Source organism: Eptesicus fuscus, chromosome 3 (genome assembly GCF_027574615.1).
Source record: "Eptesicus fuscus isolate TK198812 chromosome 3, DD_ASM_mEF_20220401, whole genome shotgun sequence".
In the NCBI taxonomy this organism is placed as follows: Eukaryota; Metazoa; Chordata; class Mammalia; order Chiroptera; family Vespertilionidae; genus Eptesicus; species Eptesicus fuscus.
This window is the reverse complement of record NC_072475.1, coordinates 75,035,094-75,059,732: the sequence shown is the minus strand read 5'-3', so window position 1 is coordinate 75,059,732 and position 24,639 is coordinate 75,035,094.

Below are 24,639 nucleotides of genomic sequence, written 5' to 3'. Positions count from 1 at the left end.
GTAGGGGTCCAGATTGTGAGATTCTTAAATGCCATACTGAGCAATTTGGAATTTCTTATTTAAAAGTCGTAAAATTAACAGTCCTTGAATTAATTTTTTTTCTTAGTTGTTCCTGTGATAATGGATGGCACATATCAAAACTTGCTTTGGTCCTAGCTGGTTTAGCTCAGCGAATAGACAGCTGACCTGTGGACAGAAAGGTGCCAGGTCCATTCAGTTTAAGAGCATATGCCTAGGTTGTGGGTTCGATCTCCAGTAGGGGGCATGCAGGAGGCAGCCGATCAATAATTCTCTCTCATCATTGATGTTTCTCTCTCTCTTCTCCCTTCCTCTCTGAAATCAATAAAAATATATTTAAAAAAAATAAAACAAAACAAAAAAAAAATAACCTTGCTTTGTCACTACTAATTGGTCATTTCAATAGATGCCTGGCACATAATAGAAATTCAATATGGAAATATTTATTGAATTAATAAACAATCACATAATATTTATGTACTACCCCCTCTTAGTCAAATATGTGTGCATTCTTTGTCTTTTATTTTGTATAAGTTTGCTTTGTTCACTGCTCTAAATCAAGATTCCTAAAATCCATTTGTTTTAATATCTCCCAATACTATAAATAATGTCAACCCTATCTTTTAAGCTTGGTAAATATTATTCAATGATACTACGAATAAATTTCTGAAATATATATATATATATATATATATATATATATATATATAATTTTATTGCTTCCAAAATATTTTGATAGCCTTTAACTCACTTTATCCTTAAGATCCTATGGAATTACTATTTCTATTTTACCAGAAAAGAAACTGTGTTTAAAAGAGGTTAAGTCATAACCCAAGTCACATAGCTACTTACAGATTAGACAGAATCAATGTCTCAACCCATGTGAATTTTTTAAACATGACTTTGTTATTGACCAGGAATATTATTATATTTTTCAGAGACTTAATGCGATAGGAAAAACATATGTTTATTTTGAAGCAAAGTCAACAGAATAACTTAGAACCTATTTTAGCCTCACCCAATGGAAAAATTTCTAAATGGGCCCCTATATCTTTCTTTTTATATCTGGGTGATTCTGATGATCAGATACATTTCAGCATTCCTGAGCTTGTTGATATCTATGATTATTTATTTCACTAAATTTTTTTGAGTTTCTATTCTCTTAGGAGTTGCTCTGTTTTAAAACTGATCTCAGAACTCTTTTATTAATTCTCTCTTGGCCTATATTTAGCCCTTCTATCTGTAAGATAAATGGGAAATCATATGACCATTTCTGGGCCAAAACAGGTATTGTCAAATTCCACAGACATGTACTCCCGCACTCAGGCACTGGGAAATATAAAAAGGGAAATAATCATGGTGCATTAATGTAAGACATCTGCATGTGAGTCCGTTACCCCAGACATCTGATCTTGTGTCACATGAACAAAGGGATATCCCACTGGTATAATAAGGTAGTTCTGAAACAAATGCTCTAGTCATAGAGACAATAGAAACAAATTGTTTGTGCCAGCCAGTCAACTCCCTTTTTCTAACTTGGCCCATATAAGACTGTCATGATGCCAAAAGCTCTCTCTCATCCCATAGGGAAGTGAGAATGTATAGCCCTAAGAGTCTGCAGCTGGATCAGCAGTTTGATAAAATATTTCACAGGTGGTCGGCATATCTGGCAAAAATTTGAAGTTACCTTGAAGACTAATACAAAAGTAGGCCCTGACTCAGGTGCATTTTCAGTGACTCTAACACCTGGATATTTATTCCTGCCAGCAAGGGAATGACAACTGAACCAACATATTCCAAGTCAAATGTTTATGATAATAGGAGATAAATGGAAAATTTTAAACTTGATTTGCAAACTAAAATAACCTTTCCTGCACATAGTAAACCATCAGATAAGAAAATATCACTGAAAATAAAATATTATCTGATTAGTCAATTTTACCACTTATTACTTTTTATTTTCCTGAAAATTCTGTTGTATCAAGTCTGAGCAGAAGTCCTGAACGAATCAGATGGGAGTTGGGTTTGGAGCAATAGTTCTCAAAGTGTTGTCTTTGGACTGGTAGGTAGAATCAGCATTATCACCTGGGAACTGATTAGAAATGCAAGTTAACTTCCATCCTCATCTAGAGGGTTTGATAAAAGACACATTACAGGCCCTGTCCCCAGAGTCTCTGATTTAGTAGGTCTGGAATGAGACCCTAGTATTTTCATTTCTCACAAGTTCCCAGGTGATGAAACTGCAGGGACCACACTTTGAGAATCATTGTTTCAAAATGGTGAATTCCAACCTTGGATAATTATGAGATTTACTAGGGGAGCTTTATAATAATTCATGCTTGGCTGCCCCCCAGGCCAATCATGATAGCTAATTTTAGGTTCAAATTGATGGGGCCTGTGAGGGTCTTTCTGGATGAGGGTGGGCATCGTCCAATCTGTTGAGGGCCTTAATTGAACAAAAACCAAAACAAGAGAGGATTCCTTTCTTCCATGCCTACTTGCTGGAGCTGAGACATTACTCTTCTCCTGTCCTTCAGTTGGTATTTACTCTCTTGGCTCCCTGGTTCTGAGGCCTTCAGACTCAGGCTGGAATGATACTGGGGTCTCCAGCCTGTAGAGGGCAGATCATGGGACTTTTCAGTCTCCATAATGATGTGAGCCAATTCCTCACATTAAACACACACACACACACCCTATTGGCTGCTTTTCTGGAGAATCTCAACTAATACACCAATTGAATACAATTTTCAGGATGGCAGATGATAGACCCAAGAATCAGTAACGTTTAAATCTCTCCACCCATATTTGAGAATCACTGAAGAATAAAAGACACATCATCATGAAAATATAATCCTTTAGTTACATGTAGCTACAAATTCTATAGTTATTAACTAAAACTCCTGGCTCAACACCGCCCCCCCCCCCAACTAGACATCCGTAGGTATACATACACACACACACACACTCTCTCTCTCTCTCTACACACACACACACGCACATAAACTCAACCTAATGAAAGGGAGCATCGAATAAATAAATAGCCATTTTACAAAATGGTTCTATTAAAAAGCTGATAAAGTTATTATGAAAGGAGCGAGAGCAATATCTTTAAAATTATGCCAATAGCACATATGTCTTATTTTTGTCCTCTCTTGTATACCTCAGAGCTGGACATGGTACATAGTAATCTTTCATTAAATATATATATATATATTTAAAATACATGAATGAATAAAACTATCTGGGATGCTTTATATCTTGATTGGATGTTTCTACACCTTCTGTATGATGATTTAATGTTTTTAAAGCAAGATTTTTCTGGCTGTATGCTCTCCCACCTTCAACTTAACACATCAACAATGCTTGGAATGATACCTTTGTTATTTTATTGCCTGTCAGAAATATCCTTGCTTATATGGAAAAAAATACCAAAATGGGTCATTTTTCGCTTTCCTCTTATTTCATTATGGGAAGTCATTCTTTGATAAGCTTTTCAGGCACTATCTGTGAAAACAAATCAAACATCATCTGCCATCCGAACCAAATACATAGAACCTAAATTGGTGAAAGTGGCTTTTATGTTACATTTTTCCTTTGGCAACAAAACTGCCCTACTCCAAGGCCTTAAACTCAATGCAAACCTAACATGGCTATTTGAAAACTGAATGGGTACACTACAACAGAGGAAAATGCTATTGTCATCAGGTTCTCCCCTGAGTTAGGAATACACAATTAGAAAAATCGTTCTCTAAGAGTGGCTACAGGCTTTCTCCCCACAGTTTTCAGAAACTGCTTTTGTTATGGCACTTGCTGCCTATTTGGTAATTTCAGTACAGCCTCATGCTGCCACTAACGTGAAAGGTTTGTCAGATTTTCCCTCGTGAACTCCACTGTGTTGAGTGTTTAAACATTCCCAACTGTGTCAGCCTAAAATTCCTCCCTGCAAGTTTCCACCTGGAATGCATTTTTTAAAATATCAGAAATGGTCAGCAAATCAGAGTTGCATAGGATTCGTGCATGGTCGGGTGGGGTTCGGCCAGCCTGGCCAGTGGGAGGGGACATGGGCGGTTGGCCGGCCGGCCTGCTGATCGAATTCCTGGTCAAGGGGACAATTTGCATATTAGCCTTTCATTATATAGGATATACACTGAGTGGTTAGATTATTATGCATTCAGAGATCATAATAATCTGGCTACTCATTATATATATATATATATATATATATATATATATATATATATATATAATCACCTAAGTACAAGAGGACAAAAGAAAGGAGAGGGTTTGTGTTTTTTTTTATAAAGTGCAAAACATTGCTTAAAATTTTCAGAGCTCAGTCATCTCTCAGATCATGTGAAGTATGAACATGTTTGCTTAGTGATAATAATTTTTTTACTGAGAACAAAAGTCAGGGACAATAACCTACTGCTGTAAATATTTTTAATTATTTGCTCTCTAATGCAATTTATCTTTTAATTACTTAGTGTGTTACATTGAAAATTCATGGCAAGAGTCTGACAGAGCACTACTCCTTTAAAATGAGCACAATCCTTTCTTAGAAGGTTACCTAATCCCAACTTTCCCAAATGCTAACCTCTGTTCAGCCCCTCTTTACTTATGGCAAGGTTAATATTGAGCTACCTATCTAGACACAAACTTCATCTAAAGTATGATGTTGATGCAATATGTTGTTATGATATTAAAAAAACATTATAAAGGCAGAGAAGAAAGGAGAAATTATTTCCTGAAGGTACTTAAATTTGGTTTGGGTACTCTCAAAAGACAGTAAAAAGGGAGATCTCTAAGACCTTACTATTGGTTTAAAGAGCAATAGCTTAAATTCAGTGCTGGTTTTTTTTTTTTTTTTCTTAATGAATTACTCCTTTGACACAGTGTATTAGGCATTTTGTTTTATTCTGATGTTTTGACACCTAGGACCTTATTGACTCTGAGAAGGGGCGCCTCGCAGGGCTAGTCAATTCTTAGAGATAGTAAAGGGCTTGCCTGCCTGCATGTCTTTCATATGCAAGCAAACCAATTGGGACCCCCCTCCCCCATCCACCATCTCTACTGGGCTCTCACAGGGCTCCCACACTCAGCAGAACTATCCCTCTGCCATGATCACCTCAGTACCAAGTTCCTCAGAGCCTGCCAAGGATATTCAAGCTAGCCAGTCCCTAAGCCTGCGTATCCTGGGACTTTTCAGTGTTACTTTGCTCCCTGTGAAAACCATGATAAAACTTCTTGCCTACATGTCCCTTCACACCTTCAGCCGCCTCACTGACCTTAGTGGTTCCCTATGTGGCCCCCTCTTCTTGGGAATTGTAACATATTCTTTTCAATGGCAATGTCTCCTGAGCTGTTGGCCTCACCACATCCAAATAATAATAAAACCTACATTTTAAAACGCATGGTATGAAAGAAGATATATAGTTTAAGCCAGAAACATAGCTAATTTTTTCAGGTGAAGTAATTTCTGGACATTCTTTCAATAGCCTTTAAGGCCAGGATATTTCTACTAGGGAGAAAAATGTTAACAGGGAAGACATTACCCGAATCTTTAAATAATTTACACTCAACTGATACTTGCAGATGAATAATGATAATTCTAGCATAGTGCTCACTATAGTTTCAGTGTTAAAGGAAATCTTTCTTTCAGAAAGTTATATTTGAGACTAAAAGATAAATTGTAGGGGTCAGGTATCACCAATATTCTCTAAATATCACCTCTTTAGAGATAGTTCCTGAATGTCAGCTTCCTAATTTATAAAAAAGGGATAAAAATAATATCTGCAGGACTGTTGATGGGATGCTGAGGCCTTATATTTACAGTCCAGTTGCACCCATGAAGCCACTGTCTTTCTTTTGCTGATTTCTTGTCTCACTCTTCACTTCCCTATAAGTCTTGCATTTAATACCAATCTAGCCAATATAGATCCTGCTTCCCCTGCACTTTTCACTGAGAATTCAATTTGGCTGATGCTATAGCTTCAGACGGGATACCCTTGGGTTGCAGAACATGTGTTAAGTATTCTTTTAGCAATCTGCCAAATTGATTCAATTGCATGTTTTGGAACACCAGATTTCTATTTACCTAAAGTAAAACAGATCAGCAAATCATCTCTAATCAACTTGATGTGTGTGTAGCAAATACACTTAGAAACTTAACTAGATGACCAAAAGTGACAGCTAACATTTATGATCAAATACGACCATTAGGGAAATTGATAGGTAACACATTTAGCTCACACAGCACACTTCCTGCATTCCACTCTGTGCATAAACACATGAACATCGTTTGCTAGACCTTAGGTCCCATTCTACCAATGGGATAAACAATATTTTTACAAATTGAATAAACTATCCTCAAGGTAATACTTCCTGAAAAAAAAATTACCAAGATAATAACTTACTAGTCATTTAAATACACTTGCTTGTAATTTATATCTCTCCATATGTAAATAGAGAGAGAGAGAGAGAGAGAGAGAGAGAGAGAGAGAGAGAGAAGAGTACCTTACAAGCTTCCTTAATTCATTAGCAAATATGCATTCAGGGTCAGATGCCAAGGGCTATGCTGAGTACCAGAGGCTCAATGATGAAAGAGATAAAAACTGTCCATAGAGCTTGTCATATAGTCGGAAAGAGCAAGTAACCATGGGGATATGTAAAACTGCAAACACTATAATGATAATTAGTATGTAATAATATGAGCTACTCAGGGAGGTCTGTAAAGATTTCCTCAGGATAGAGCAATTGAACTGGAATACAAGGTATGGTGAAAGTAGGTTCACAGTTGTTTGTATGAAAAATAATACAATAATTAGTAAATAATACAAGAAGAAATTCTGTTTTACATAATCATGACTGTAAACCTACTTTTGCCTCACTCCGTAATAAGAATGATTAGAAGTTACCCAGGAAAAGAAGAAACTGTGTTCTGGCACTTATGAAAGAGGTGGCAGAAAGACACACGGTGTTTGTAACAAACCTAGATAAAGAGAGTGAAGTATAAGTAGACCAAGTAAAGAAGAGCACATTATAAAATGAGGCTTGAGCAGTAGGGCCAAACCATCACAGCTGTGTAAGCCTTGCTAAACAATTTATTCTCTATCTGTGAGCCATGGGGAAATATTGACCAGACTTAAGCCAAGCACATGATTTCACCAGATCTGTGTTTTGAAATGATCACTCTGGCCTCCGTGTATAGAGCTAGAATAGATGAAGGTACACTGGTTGCGATGGAGAGTATTAGGATTTACATAGTGGCAGCCTGGACTAAGGTAGTGGTAGGAAGGTTAGAGAGAGATGGACAGAGTGGAGAAATATTTAAGAAGTAACATTGGCAAAGTTTCTTTTAGTTTGGATAAAGATAGTGAGAAAGATAGGCATTCAAGGATGACTGTGAGATTTGTCTTGTGTAACTGAACAGATTCACTGAAAATGGAAATTAAATTATCTGAAATTGGCAATGTTATAGATGACTAGATCTGCAAGGGTGAAAAGGATTATTTTTTAATTTTGAACATGTTGGCTTGGGGTGACTTTGAGTCATTTCGATAATATTTAAGGACATTCAGATCTGATGCTCAGAGGAGGCATCTGGTCTGGAGTTATAAATCTGTGAGTCATCTGTGCATAAGAGCTAACTGAAAAGTAAATGTCAATGTAAGTGTCTAATAAGAGAGTAGAGAAGTGAAGTAAGACTAGGCCCAAACATTGAAGGTCTCCAAATTTGATGGCTGGATAAAGGAAGTAAAAGTGAAAAAAAAAAATCTCCAAAGAGGAAAGTAAGTCGTAAGAGCAATACTTTTTAGAAACCAATGGGTGAGATGCCATTCTGTTTTTCCCAGGAGAGAGTGCTGAAGCTGTTGTATGCTACTGACTTACCAGCTCAGGGGTAGATACAGCAAAGCTAATAAATCCTAAACCTGGGTCCCTTTCACATATAGATTTGGGCTTTAGGAGTCTTGAAATGGGTGAAAATTATAGTGTCCTTGCTAGGGAGGACAGGCAGTTTATAATCAGAAAACATTGTTTTTTAAATAGAGTTTATTTTTTAAAGCAGTTTTGGATTCACAGGAAAATTGAGCAGAAGATAGAGATGCTCCATATACATGCTGCCTTCAACATTTTTCTTTAATGCAAAAATTTTAGTAATTTTCTACATTTGTTTTTTCAGGAAAAAATTTTGAATTTCCAAAGATCCAGTGATATGTGATTTCTTCTTTCATGTTATGATTATGTTTTTATTTAATTTTACATTTATTTTTTTCTTAGCCTTTTCAAATTATATAAACTTTATGCTAAAACCTGATTCCATTTCTACACCAGCACCTTCAAAGTCCCTAGTATTTGACTATACACATAACGCTATTTGGTGAACTGTCATTTTTATCCTGGTCCAGTGGTTATCCATATAGGCATAGATAATTAGTTTGATGGTGTGTTTTGTCAATATAAATGGTGTGTTAGTCCAATATAAATAACAACTTACTCATAATAGAAAATGAATTTCTGTAAGGAGTCCTGTCACTCCTTGCTGCTTTGGTCCTACCCTCCAGCCCTAAGAGTCTTGGGTAGAGGTATGTAAATATATATCAGAGTGCACATAAAGTGTTAAGATTTTATGTTACATGTTAACACCAGCCAGAAACCATGCACCACAGAAGAACACTGAACAATCAAGTAGACAATGTTTTCAGCCAGATGACATAAGCCAGGCTTTGTCAAAACTAGCACAATATGCATAGGAACAGAGTGGCTCAGATGGCAGAGACAGAGATTACATATGGGTCCAACCATACGGATGGTCACTTACCAAGGCCAATCTAATATTGGCTTCTTCTGAATATCCAACCTATCAGAACAGAGACCAATGCGTAGTCACCAATATGGCATTCTTCCTTGAAAAGACCAAATGGTCACTTGGGAGGTAAATTGACTTTATTGAGTCATTTTTATCCTGGTCCAGTGGTTATCCATATAGGCATAGATAATTAGTTTGATGGTGTGTTTTGTCAATCAGCACCAGGCATCCAGTATTTACAGAACACCTAATCTATAAACATGGAATGCCACACAAATAGTAGCATGTCACGGGACCGACTTGGCAGCAAAAGAGTTGTAGGATTAGGTCCAGATAATAAAATCCGGTGGTCATATCATGTGTCATGTTGATAGAGCAGGCAGTTACACAGGCATAAGCAGAGCAGGAGCAATAGGCCAGGTACTGAATGTCAGCAGGGCAGAAAGTCTGGGTACCTAGCAATGAACAAAACTACAGAAAACACGGACTAGAGGCTAGGGCCTTGCCCCCAGGGTGAACTTTCCTCCCCTGGCATACCATGAGTCTTGCAGTTTAGATCCCCTTAGAGGAGGAGCAATGTGGCTGGAGAATAGCTTCATATGACTTGCATATAATCCCTTTAAGCATTAACCTCTCAGGACAATGAGGTTTTGACCTGCATCAAATAATCTTAGGAACAAAGCCTCAGTTCTGTTGACCACAGAGACAGAGTTTTGGCCGAACTAGAAATAACATATAGGTCTCAGTTGTGTTTCAGTTCCAGGCCCAGAAAAGCAGCAAAACCAGACAAATAGAAGGGGAGGCTGACATCAGGACCAGATACAATTTTAATAACCCCCTACCTAGCTCCAAACAATCAGTAGAGTCCAAGACCCTGAGGGGATGTACCTGGAAAGCTGATGAATGTTCTATTGAAATCCTCCCTGTGACATCCCCTAAAGTCTCTGCCTTTGGAAAACAGGTAAAAACCCTTAAGACCAAGGACCCAGTGCATGCCCTTTCTCTTTTGCTCCTTTGCTCCTCTTTTTCCCTCAGGCACATTGCATTTGCTATTTTTCTCCTAAGCTCCTAGAGCACTTCTTTTGCCTCCGTAACTTGTTTCAGAGTCCATGCAACCCAGTGGCTCACTTCTACCTCTATGACTTTCTAAATAAACTTGTGACAATAGAGTTCTTGGCTCTGAATTTTTTTTAAGTCAAATTCAAGGACCAAGTCTAACTCTGCCATCAACAATGTCATCTAATGGCAGCCAACCTCAGGAATGTGGGTATAGCTTTCTAAAGATGCCCCTGAAAGACCAGCTCAAAGGAAGCACTTTGAAAGGATGGGGTGCCATCTGTTAAGTTGCAATACATTTACTAAACCAGAGATTTCTGTATGGTGCTGTGTCCCCCAAAAAGAAAACACATAGACCCAGGACCAACATATAGAAGCAGAAATGTCTCTGTTTACCACATTTGCAGGGACTCACTGAGAGATTTTGTGATTCTCTTTTCTAACAGTTTGCTGGTTTCTGGAGCTATATGTCCTGATCACTAAATGGGGCAAACTCTTGCCAAGAAACACAACCAGACTCACAGTTAATTACAAGTTAAGCAATTTGTGTCCAAGGGAAGGCAGGCAAAAAACAGAAATCACCATATTATCAGCAATAGTTGACCTAGTCAATAGGAGATAAGACTAAGTTTATACTATGGGAATATGGGTTATACAAATATAACCCAAATGATTTACTTAGTGGCATAGTATTCTATTGTGTAGATGTACCATAGTTTTTAAATCCACTCATCTGCTGATGGGCGCTTAGGCTGTTTCCAAATCTTAGCTATGATAAATTGTGCTCCTATGAACATAAGGGTGCACATATCCTTTCTGATTGGTGTTTCTGATTTCTTGGGATATATTCCTAGAAGTGGTATTACCGGGTCAAAAAGGAGACCCATTTTTAATTTTTTGAGGAAAAGTCATACTGGGTTTTTCACAGTGGATGCACCAGTCTGCATTCCCACCAGCAGTGCAGGAGGGTTCCTTTTTCTCTACATCTTCGCCAGCACTTGTCATTTGTTGATTTGTTGATGATAGCCATTCTGACAGGTGTGAGGTGGTACCTCATTCTTGTTTTCATATGTCTCTTGGTTTTCAGAATGTCCTCTTTCAAAAAGTGTCTATTTAGGTCCTTTGCCCATTTTTTTATTGGATTATTTATCTTCCTTTTGTTAAGTTGTACGAGTTCTCTGTAAATATTGGATATTAAACCCTTATCAGAGATAACATTGGCAAATATGTTTTCCGATGCAGTGGGCTTTCTTGTTGTTTTGTTGATGGTTTCTTTTGCTGTGCAGAAGCTTTTTATTTTGATATAGTCCCATTTGTTTATTTTTCTCCTTAGTCTCTCTTGCCCTAGGACAGTGATGGTGAACCTATGACACGCATGTCAGCACTGACACGTGTAGCCATTTCTGATGACACGCGGCCACTGAGGCGGCCGCAAGCTGAGGATGAAACATTTGCTGCTCCTGAGGATGAAACATTTGCAAAATAATGTTTTTTCCTCAAAGTGACACACTACCCAAGTTATGCTCAGTTTTTTGGCGAAGTTTGACACACCAAGCTCAAAAGGTTGCCCATCACTGCCCTAGGATATGTGTCAGTAAAGATATTGCTATAACATGTGTCTGCTATTTTCCTGCCTATAGAGTCTTGTAGGTCTTTTATGGTTCCCATCTTATATTCAAATCTTTTAGCCATTTTGAGTTTGTTTTTGTAAGTTGGTGATCTAGTTTCATTTTTTTGCATGTATCTGACCAAATTTCCCAGCATTATTTTTTTAAAGAGGCTGTTTTGGCTCCATTGTATGCTCTTGCCTCCTTAGTCAAATATTAATTGAGTATAATGGCTTGGGTCAATTTCTGGGTTCTCTATTCTGTTCCATTGGTCTATATGTCTGTTCTTGTGCCATTACCAGACAGTTTTGAGAGCCATGGCTTGGTAATATACCTTGATGTCTCTGGTATTGTGATCCCTCCAACTTTGTTCCTCTTTCTCAGGATAGCTGTGGCTATTCAGGATCTTTTTTTTTATTCCAGATGAATTTTTGGAGAGTTTGTTCTAGATCTTCGAAATATGTCATTGGTATTTTAATGGGATCTATTGATTGCTTTAGGTAGTATGGACATTTTAATGATGTTGATTCTACCAATCCCTGAACATGGTATGCTCTTCCATTTGTTTATGTCATACTCTATCTCTTTTTTCAATGTCCTGTAGTTTTCTGAGTACAGGTCTTTTATGTCCTTGGTTAAGTTTATTCCAAGGTATCTTAATTTTTGGTGCAATGGTAAACGGGATTACTTTTTTCATTTCTCTTTCTATGAGTTCATTATTGGCGTTTAAAAAGGCCATAGATTTCTGTGTGTTAATTTTGTATCCTGCTACATTGCCAAATTCATTTATTAGGTCTAGTAGTTTTTTGATGGAGTCTTTGGGGTTTTCTATGTATAGTATCATGTCATCTGTGAATAAGGACAGTTTACTTCTTCTTTTCCATTTTGGATGCCTTTTATTTCTTCTTCTTGTCTGATCACTATGGCTAGTACTTTTAGTACTATGTTGAACAGGAGTGGTGAAAGGGGCCATCCTTGTCTTGTTCCTGTTCTTAGGGGAAATTAGTTTAGTTTTTGCCCATTGAGTATGATGTATAGGTCTTTTATTATGTTGAGATATAATCCCTCTATTCCCACCCTGCTGAGAGTTTTTATCAAGAAAGGTGTTGGATTTTGTCAAATGCTTTTTCTGCATCAATTGATATGATTATGTGATTTTTGTCTCTCAGTTTGTTTATGTGGTGTATCACATTTATTGATTTGCACATATTGTACTATCCTTGCATCCCCGGGATAAATCCCACTTGGTCATGGTGTATGATCTTTCTAATGTATTGCTGAATCTGATTTGATAGAATTTTGTTGAGGATTTTAGCATCTATGTTCATCAAGGATATTGGCCTGTAGTTCTCTTTTTTTGTGGTGTCTTTATCTGGTTTTGGGATTAGGGTAATTCTGGCTTCATGGAAAGAGCTTGGAAGTGTACCTTCCTCTTGAATTTTTTGGAATAGTATGAGGAGGATAGGTTTTGGTTCTTCTATGAGTGCTTGGTTGAACTCCCTTGTAAAGCTATCCAGACCAGGGCTTTTGTTTGCTGGAAGATTTTTTATCGCTGTTTCAATTTCTTTGGTAGTTATCAGCCTATTCAGGTATTTTTATTCATCTTGGTTGAGTTTTGGGAGCTTGTATTTTTCTAAGAATATGTTCATTTCATCTAGGTTGTCCATTTTTTTGGAATAGAGTTGTTCATAGTATTTTTTCATAATGGTTTGTATTTCTGTGGGATTGGTTGTTAACTTCACCTCTTTCATTTCTGATTTTGTTTATTTAGGTCCTCTCTCTTTGCTTCTTGGTGAGCCTGGCTAGAGGTTCATCAATCTTTTTTATCCTTTCAAAGAACGAGCACTTGGTTTTTTTGAACATTTGTATTATTTTTTTGGTCTCTATGTCATTTATCTCCACTCTTATATTTATTATTTCATTCCTTCTGCTTACGCTGGGCTTTTCTTGTTGCTCTCTTTCTAACACTTTGAGTTGTAGAATTAGATAATTTATTACCATTGTTTCTTGTTTTTTGAGGTAGGTCTGTAGAGCTATGAACTTCCCTCTCAAGACTGCTTTCACTGTGTCCCATAGGTATTGGATTTTTGTGTTTTCATTGTTGTTTGTTGCCATGTTGTTTTTTATTTCTTCTTCATTCTCTCTGGTAACCCAGTCATTGTTTAATAGCATGCTATTTAGCATCCAGTTGTTTGATTTTTATATTTTTTGTTGTAGTTGATTTCTGGTTTTATTCCATTGTGATCTGAGAAGATCCTTGATATTTATTCTTTTTACAGCAGTCCCTTTAGCATTTCTTGCATTGCTGTTTGGTGGTGACAAACTCCCTTAGTCCTTTTTGGTCTGTGAAGCTCCTGATTTCTCCCTCAATTTCAATCGATAGCCTTGCTGGGTATAGTATTCTTGGATTCAGATCCTTCCTTTGCATGACTTTGTATATTTCATTCCATTCTCTTCTGGCCTGATGTGTTTCTGTTGAGAAATCTGTCGCTAGTCTGATGGGGGATCCTTTGTAGGTAACTTTCTGTCTCTTTCTGGCCGCTTTTAAGATTATTACTTTGTTGTTGGTGTTTGCCAATTTAATTATAATGTGCCTTGGTGTTGGTCTTTTGGGGTTCATTTTTTTGGGGACTCTGTGAGCTTCTTGGAGTTGTGTGGGTTTTTTCTTCCCTATATCAGGGAAGTTTTCTGTCATTATTTCTTCAAACAGGTTTTCTATTCCTTATTCATTTTCCTCTCCTTCTGGCACCACTATTATGCAGATGTTGTTTTGTTTTGTGTTGTCCCAAAGTTCTCTTAGGCTCTCAACCTGTTTTTTAAGTTTTTTTTCTAGGTGCTGCTCTGCTTGGGTATTGTTTCCTACCTTGTCTTCTAGCTCATGATGCAGTCCTCTGCTTCTTCTAGTCAACTGTTGATGCTTTCTATTGAGTTCTTTATTGCAGTGATGTCATTTTTCATTTCTTCTTGGTTCTTCTTCATTTCCTCTTGGTTCTTACACATATTGTTGAATTTTTCTTCCAACCTTTTCATCCACCTTTTGACCATTGCTCTGAATTCTTTCTCTGACATATTGCTTGCCTCCATTTCGTTTACTTTCTTTTCTGGTTATGCCTCCTTTTCTTTCATATACAGGCTGTTTCTTTGTCTCCCCATGGTCGCTCCTCTCTGGGTGTCTGATTATGTACCTCTCTCTCTCCTGCATTGACTTAAAGGCACAAAATACAATGCACAAGGCAATGAACACAAATGTATTCACAATAACCGCAAATAAAGGTGACCATCAGAGAAAAGAGAAATAAGGGATAAAAAGAGAGAGAGAGTGCAAAAATGATATTGAGGAAAGGAAAAAAAAAGTAAGAGAGAAAAGAAAGAGAATAAAAAAGATGGGAAAAAACTACATATATATGGGGAGAAAACTCAATAGAACAATAACTAATCCAAAAAATGCAAACAACTAATATGCAGAGATGAATGCAAACTACAAACAACAACTAATAACAAGCAAGGAAAGGAAAAACAGAAGAAAAAAAGAGAGAAACAATCACACAAACAAACAAAAAAAAACAATCTAATCAACAATCAAATTAGCAACAACAATAGGACAGAGAGAAAGAAGGACAAAACCAAACAAAATAAAAAATAAATAAACTAAACTAAAAAACAACAAACAAAAAAAAAGGAATAGAGAAAAAAATTGGGTAGTGAAGAAAGAAAAGAGAGAAGTGTGTATGGACTTGGAGCAGGGGAGCAGAAATTAGATACATAAGTAGGATGAATTTTTAACAGGGGGTAAAAATAAGGAATAGGGAAAATCTAAAGCAGGAATAGGGTTAGAGAACCAGGACAACAAAAGGAGAAAATTGAGGAAGAGAGTGTTGGCATAAAGGTAAAGTTAAGATAGAGTAAAATGATCCTAAAGGAAAAATGAAAATAGAATGTAGAACATTACTCCCAAAATAAATAAAATAAAGAGAAAATAAAATGAAACTTTAAAAAAAGTTAAAATAATAGTAGTAATAATAATGATTAAAAATTAAAAAAATAAAAATATAATAATTAAAAGGTAAAATCAAGTGAGAAAAAATTAAAAAATATTTAGTTTCTTAAGTAAAAGATAAAAATTTGCACTAGTGAAGGTCATTCACTTCCTCTTACTGTTCTGTTTTACACACCTGTTTCCTGCCAGGTAGTCAGGATACTATTGAAGTTCCCTGCATTCCACTGCTCCTCTGTGTCGTAAACCACAATCCTGTTTTCAACAAGGCAGTATTTGTTTCTCAGCCTGCCTTTAGTTGTATTTACACAAGAGTCAATTTATGATTCAACCACTGGGTACCAATGTGTCTGTATTGATATCCGGGGCTATAAGTCCTCTCTACCCAGTATTTAGGTTTTGTTTTCCCTGCCACACTTAATACTGGTTTGGGGTAATGGACTGACTCAGAGCTGGTTTTCTGATCATTTCTCCCCACTCTGATCCCCAGGTTCCACAAAAACAACTTTCCCCTGCAGTCTCTGAGAGTGTTTTTAATTGGGTGATCCTATGTACTGGGCTTAGTAATCAAAAGCAAGGATTTAAAGAGAAAAAAGAGCCAGAGTAAGCATGCAAACTCACGACTTTTTCACCCCAGCACTGTGCGGGAATCTGTGCACGTCTCTGTGCACGTCTTTTTCCTCTGGCAGTGCAGCTGGTATACTGTTAAAACTTCAGGTTGCCTTTTTGTGCCCAGCCCAGCTATGAGTTGATTTCTAGAATCCCTTCTGCCAGCAGCCCTCAGGAGCCCATTCCACATTCACGGACTATGCTGGCCCCAATGGCTGTGGATTTTGTGGGGTGCAGACTTTCTCTGAACTTCTAGATCCTGCTGCTCATGTTTCTCCCTCCAACCTGGATCACAGATCTTACCTTTCTCTGGGAAAAATCTGTCCTTTCTGTGAGAAGGTGCAGAGCTCATCTGAGTCCACATATTCTTGCTACTTGAGACCCTGTGTTTGTGGGTTCGCAGCTGGTCCCTGTGTGTTGTGGTTGTAGGGTGCCAGCAGGTATCCGATTGTTCCCAGTGGAAGGTAAGGCTAAGCTTCTGATCACAGCCACTCTCCCTTTCAAGCTGCCACAGTGTCTGCAGCAGAGCCGATCACTCTGGGAGAGATTTCAGCAGCAGTGGAGGCTGCCCAGTCTGGCAGTCCCCAACAGTGCCTTGGAATATAGCTATCCCTCACTCACAAATAGATCTTCCCCATATGTCCACACACTCTCCTTTCACTCTCTCACTCACATACTATCTTGTAGCCTGCCTTCCCGTTGGCAGTCATCTTTGATTTCCCTCTCCTCCAAGTTTTTTGTTTGTTTGATTTTATTTGTTGTGGTTTTTAATATATTTCTTCCCTACTCTCTCCTTCAAAAATCAGAGGAGGAATAGCCTATATTTCATACTTTTATGCCCATCACAACTATCAGTTCCTCTGGGGAGCTTTTCACATAGAGTTGGTTGCTTTACCTATTTGCTCTCAGGCACTATATAAATAAATGCGTTTGAACCCTTCAAATATTGTAATTAAATTATTTGGTTGTAGGTTTGTCTCATCCTTGGAGGAAAGAGTACAAATATAGACCTGGATTTGAGTTTCAGTCTTTCAACTTATCACGTAAACTCCTTGAAAATTGTTTTCATCACTTGTCAAGTGGAAAACATATTAGTCTCCATGTATAGCTATTCTATGATTAAATGGTATGATGTCTGAAGAGTCCAGCAAGTGATAAATATTATTACTCGTGGTTAACAGTTATTGAGTGCTTGCTCAGGACCAGGCCCTGTTCTAAGTATCTTCTCAAGTCTTAAAAAAATCTTAGAAATTTTATTATCTTCATGTTAGAGATGAGGACTTGAAGCAAAAATAGTTGAATAATTTGCTCATGTTACTTTTAGTAAGGGTTGGTGCCAGGATTCAAACCCAAGCAGTCTTACTAAAGAGCACATGTACATTCATTAAGTCTCAAATGTTGGCTGCTCAACATACAGTTCCTTTCATTTTAAAACCTACCCTTCCAATTATATTATTTTGTTTTAAAGATATGATGTACAGCTCATCTCTATGTCTCTAGCAGCTAACAAAATGACTAGAATAGAGCAAGTATTAAATATGTGGAAGTTAAATAATGTGCATGTAGAGATGCATTGTTTAAGGAAAGTCATTGTTAGCTGTAACATATTCAGACCCACTTAGTAGCACTCTGCTATGAACTGTATTGTGTCCCCTTAAAATTAATTCACAACCATAGTATTTGGAGATGTGGCCTTTGGTAGGTAATGAAGATTAGATAATATCACGAAGGTAGGGTCCTCATGATAGGATTATAAGAAAAGTAAGAGAGCGAGGAAGAGATGAAGCAGTTAGAGAAGACCTGAAAGTAGACAGAGTAGGTTGAAACCAGGGCCTGCTACACAGAAGAAACATTATGTGAAATCTTCCAGTCTTGTGAATATGCGGTGCATAAAGAGGTCTCAATTTTTTCATCCCTTTTATAGTAGGTCTTGGGAATTTTCTTTAGAAATTCAATCTCAGGCTGATTAATATCTTAACAACTTCCCTTACGCATTTTTCCTCTGTTAAGTGAAGAGACAGTAATTGCACAATATTTATTTGCCATAAACTGATTCAAGAATAGGTCGTGATCTTTTCAATAAATACTAGAGGCCTGGTGCACAAAATTCGTGCAGGGGGGAGGGTCCCTCAGCCAAGCCTGCAACGATGCCAGTGTCTGCACCCCAGCCGGCCTATGGCCAGAGGTCCGCCCTCCCTCCCCCTGCAGGCCAGGGCACACGGGATGCTGGAGCTCATTGCTGGGGCAACATTGCCATTGTTCAGTGCCCTGGCCGCTATGGGTGCTGCCATCTTTGTGACGGAGTGATGATTGATTTGAATATTACCCTTTTATTAGATAGGATTTTATTCATACATGCAATAAATGGCTGCCATAGTCCATGATCTGGTACTATATTAGGGGCTAGGTATATAGTAGCAAAATAGACAAATGTGGTCCACATACATATGGAAATTATAATCTTCCAATAGAGACAAATGCTAAGCAGAAAAATCACACAAATAATCAAGTATTTATCCTAGTATGTGTAGGGGAGTCAAATGAGAAGGAGTGAGAACTAAGCATGAAGAGAGAAGTTGCCAGAGACACACTGAACTAATTTTGCAATTTTGCCAAAGGCTAACCTTTGCTAACTGTAATACAGAGCTCTGATTTCATTCAGAGTACAAACTTTCTAACATGTTCCTGTGATCAAATCAGGAAAAACACACTTTTCCAAAAATGACTGCCATTAGCAGTCTTTTTACACCTATCTGGGACAAGTAGATTTTGGATATATGGGGTCTGTGGGGACTTGCTCCACAAGAGTGGGCAGATATTTTCAATTGCAGGAGTTTTGGGTGGTGAAGGGAGGGTATAGCCATTTCAGGCTAGTGTAAACAGCTCATCTTCATTCTCCAGGTCCTAAAAGCACAACCATTTTTAGCTGAAACATATTGGGGATCTATCTTAAAGTTTGTGGTTTTTAAAGAAATTATGCAAGGAGATCGCAAAGTGGAATGATCAGAGTGTTGGCTCTGATGGTACACTGCCTGGGTTTGATCTTGACTCTGACATTTACTGGCTGTGCAATTTTAGGCGATTCACTTAACCTCTTATTGTGTCTTTTCATGTGTACAAGAAGAATGGTAACAGAACCAACCTCACAAGGTTGTTTTGAGGGTTAAATGAAATAACATGCAAAATATAAAGATATCCTGTATACATAAAAATGTCCTGGTAAATATTAAGTATTTTATTTTTTGTACATATAATATTTATACTACTTATACTTAAAAGTATTTGTTACTGTATAGGAACAGTGCATTGAGTAGGAATTTCTACAAATAGGCTGTACATCCCTTCCCAACAATAAAGATAATGATCATCACAAATAACATTTATCTTAAATATATACAACATTGGACTCAGACTTTCAGGATGCAATTATAAATATTGCATAAAATTATGAACATCTTATATAATAAAAAAAGTACTATGCAAATAGACTGAACAAATAGCAGAACAGCTGAACAACCAATCAAAGCGTAATATACTAATGATATGCTAAGGCTGCTCAACTGCTCACTATGACATGCACTGACCACCAGGGGGCAGACAGTTGACCGGTCAACCAGGGGCTATGATGTGCACTGACCACTAGGGGGCAGATGCTCAAACAGGTAGGTTATCTTGCTGCTGGGGTCTGGCCAATAGGGACTGAGCGAGATGGGCCGGACATGCCTTGGAGCCCTCCCACGGTCCCTCCCCAGCTCTATCATGGGCTCCCTCAGCCTGGCCTGCACCTTCTCGCAATCTGGGACCCCTTAGGGGATGTCAGAGAGCCAGTTTCAGCCTGATCCCACAGGCCACTCCCATTGTGAGGGCACCAGATGCAGGGCTCATGGGTGGTGAGTGCTGCTGAGACAGTGCAAGTCTGTCACTCACAGCAGGCACAGTGGGGCCAGGATGAGCAGGAGCGGCAGGTAGGAGCTACAGGCGGCTTTGGACTGCGGGTTTAGGCGCGATCTCTGCAGGCCACCCAGAGGGATCCCACCCATGCACGAATTCATGCACCAGGCCTCTAGTAGGTTTAATAATAGGCCATTTTAAAATGGCAAATTCATATAGAATAGAAAAGGAAAATATTTGCCCCATTGAAGGAAACCATGGTAATATTGAAACTTCATCAAAGCCTACTTCTAGCATGGATGTCACTAAAGCCTTTCCCTCCAACTCAGAAATAAGCATACACTCAAACCAGATAGGTAGTATACCTTTTTTAACGAAAGAGAAGGTAATTGAGTCAGCTGTCTGATGTATATCAATAGTCTATATACTGAAAATTCAAGAATGACTTAAGTACTTTTAAGATAAGCATTTCTATTTTCTGCTTTCCAAAATAAGTTTGCAAACATTAACACTTTTAAAACATTGACAACATTGACCTCCTCCCATATAATCCTTGCATCTTTAAATGTGTTTTGTTTATAAAATGAAATTAAATACTTATTATCTGTTTATTTTCATATGACACTGTGGGATGAACATGTCAGATCTTAAAATTCCCATTTTACAGATCAGGAACCTGAGGTTACATAGCTTTTCCAAAAACAAAGAAATTCATTACAGGTAGAATTCAGATCTTCTCACGTCACCCCATTTTCCTTTGTATTATATCCCATTAATGCAAATGGACTTTGATCATGCATAAAGAACAGAAATATTCTCTTTTTCTATCTCACTGGTGCCAGGACACAAGTTTCTCTTTATTTTACATTAACAAATCAAAGGTTGAAATTGACAGGGAAATTAGCTTTGTTCCATGCTTAATAATATTAATTTCATTGGTTCATAAACTCAGTAGGTAGCAGTTAAGCAATATTCCATCTGTGAGTCTGGCCTCTGGATTTGCTGAGTTATACAGGTAGCTTCAAGGAGCCATGCATTTGCACAGTTAATCTGAGAACTGATTATATGCAGTCTTGGAAGACACTGTTCTGTGTTTCTACACTTATGATGTGGATGGGATTGGAGTATGTTAAGGAAGGGCAAAACTGGATCCTTGCACTTTATAAGATTTGGAAAGCACAATAAAATAATCGTGGGAGTCAGGAGATTTAGGAGTTACGAAAAAAAATAAGCATAAATTTAAGTAAAGGAATCCCCCTCCCCTGGTCCTGTTTGTTGCTCTTTTCTCCAAATTAACTCCTTGATATCCTGCTCCAAACCCTATACCAGAGTACTTTTCCTTTTTTTCAATCCTCATCTGAGGATATTTTTCTATTGATTTTTAGGGAGAGGGAGAGAGAGGGAAAGACAGAGAGAAACATCCATGTGAGAGAAACACATTGATTGGTTGTCTCCTGCATGCGCCCTGACCAGGCCTGTAACCAAGGTATGTGCCCTTGACCAGAATGGAATCCAGGATCCTTTGGTCCACAGGCCAATGCTCTAACCACTGAACAAAACCAGCTAGGGCATACCAGAGTACTTTTATTTGCCAAGGCTTTCTTATCGTTTATTGTCCTGAAAACTTGAAAATCTTTTAAGCACTGTATGTCTGCCTTTAGCCAAACAAGTTGCCCACTAGGACGTGCAGAAGGACCACCCGAGCACTTCAGCAGATCCGCCAGCAGTGAGCTGATGATAACTGCCAATCCCAATTTGCCTGGCTTCAGGGATCCTTTGTACCACAAAATACTGTCATACATTTGTAATGTCTCTCATGAGTCAGCTCCCCCTCTATGCTGCCCCATCAAAGAACTGGATAATATAGAAATGTGAAAGAAGACAGGCTGTTCCAAAATTTATGTTTCACTTTCTTTTTGATTCAAGAGCAAATCTTGAACATAGCGTGTTAAGTCGCATAAGCAAACGAGTTAGATTAACAGAGAATTAAGAACACAATATTATAGTCACAGTTAGACCACTTTCATGTAGACCAAATTGTACCTAACTATTCTAATGTAATTGAATTGGGAAGATTCAAGCACCGAGGCTAAATATGTGTAATCCTTTTCATTCTATTGAAGCAGTTACATTGTACATTTGAACATTGTCTTTTCCTCACTTCTTTGATCCAAATTTATCCAAAGGCAATGGGATTTTCTACTCCAGATAGATACATTCGCAATTTAAGGGTTGTTTTTGTTGTTTGTTTGCTTTTAGGAAAAATGTGTAGTCAAACTGCATAGTAAACTAAGTATAAGGCATGTTAACCAGAGATGTTTCTATTGGAGAAAAAATGAATTAAAATGAATCAATGTTTTGTCCTGATTGGCCGGCTTCGCTCAGTGGTTAGAGCACCAGCCTGCACACCAGAGGGTTAAGGTTCAATTCTTGTCAAGGGCATGTACCTGAGTTGCAGGTTGGTTCCCAGGAGCCCTGGTCAGGGCACATGCAGGAGGCAACCAATAAATGTTTTTCTCTCTCTTCTCTCTCTCTCTCTCTCTTTTTTCCCCTCTCCTCTTCCTCCACTCTCTCAGAAAAATCAATGGAAAAACTATCCTCACTCCTTAGGTGAAGATTAGTAAAAATAAATAAACATAAAAATAAAAAAATAAATGAAGGAATGTTTTTAATATCTTTACACTAGAGTCAGATCAACTTTATGATTAATCCTGTCATTTGAACAAGAAGCAGTTTGCAAAACAGACAGTTTATTGAAGAAGCAAAATATAATGTGCCATAGCTCTGTTATAATTAAGCTATTGGTCTCTAAACTAGCAAAATCTGCTCTCACCCAGCTTTCAAGCCAATTTAATGTTAAATCAGAATGAGTATATTCAACTTCATGTGCCTGCATCACCACCAATTTCCTTTCTTTCCACACTACCACTAACATGTGCACCACCAGGAGGGCTTAGAATCACTAGGAGTTAATTAAATTTGATGTTGGAACTTCTGTATTATACTAAAAAACACAACTCAACTAGCTCGAGTTTTATGATTCAGTTTCCAAACACATTTTCCTCAATTTATCTATCTGAGTTATTCTAATTGACTATCACTCTGGTCCTTATTATGAATTTGTTTTAGAGAGTCACCTAGCTCCCAAATTCCCCTGTAGCTGAGTCCTTCCTTTGTTTACTAGTGATTTTCCTCCTTAAGTTCTGTTTCTGATCTTCATTCTATGTCTACGGTCTTGACAGGGGACAAACCATCCAGAAACTTTGCTCCCTACACTTTGGACTCCACCCAACTGGGACTGCACAGAGGCAGAGTGATCTACAGTCTGGAATGAACTATTAGCCTCTAGAGGTCCTAACTATCTTACCTAAGTTGCATATTTTTCTCACTGTAATAGAATACAATTTTACACATTTTCAAAGGTATCTTCACATCTTAGTATTTTAGAAATAGCTTTACAAATCCATGGTGCTGACAATGTTAAGTTGAATGATACTCAGACTACCATATTTGCATGTATTTTCTTTACTTCAACTAAAAATGGAAGGAAAACCATATGCTAAATACACTACGAGGAATCTATATTAATAGAAGGGGAAATGCTAATTAGACCCGATAGACCGGACGTCTTCTGGATGTCATTATGGACGTGCTTCTGGACAAAGGCGGAGGCATGGCCAGCCTCCAAACCCCCAGCAGCCTCTCACCCAGGCTGGCCCCATCCCCCAGTGGGAAACCCTCCACCCCAATCCGGGGCCCCCTTCAGGGCAGGCCAGACTGCCCCCACCCATGCACCAGGCCTCTGCCCTATATTATAAAAGGGTAATATACAAATTGACCCTAACAACAGAACGACCAGAACAACCACTGGACCAGTCACTATGAGGCACACTGACCACCTCTTGGTCCCTTTTCCCAGCCAGCAGGCTCCAATCTCCTGATGGCCACCCATGGCGGGGGCTGGGCTGGCAGGCGGGCAGGAACAGCTGACCTCTCAGTCCCTTCTCCCAGCCGTCAGGTACCGATCACCCAATGGTGAATGGGGAACCAGGCATGAGTGGCAGCGGGGGGAGGGGGGACAGGGCTGACTGGGAGCAGCTGGGGAAGATAGCCCTGATCACAAGCCAGACCTAGGGACCATACCTGCTCATGAATTTTGTGTGCTGGGCCCTCTAGTCCTATATAATAAAAGCCTAATATGCTAAGTGTCAAGTCATCCAGTCAGCCATTCAACCAATCAAAGCATAATATGCTAATGATATGCTAAGGCTGCTCAACTGCTTGCTATAATGTGCACTGACCACCAGGGGGGAAATAGTTGACCATTTGACCAGTCACTATGATATGCATTGGCCACCAGGGGGCAGATGCTCTGACTGGTAGGTTAGCTTGCTGCTGGGGTCTGGCCATTCGGGACTGAGTGAGACAGGCCAGACACAACCTGGAGCCCTCCCAGAGTCCTTCCCTGGCATAACAAAAATATAAGTCTTTAAACAGTGAAGTAAACATGATATTAAATCAAGAAAAATTCATTATAGAATTAAAAGATTCAAGAACCTTCAAGTAAATTATTACTTAAAGGTTTCAAAGGAAAATTGTAAAAAATATATTTACCGAGATAAAAGTTATTACTTCTTTAAAATGATTAGTATTAAATA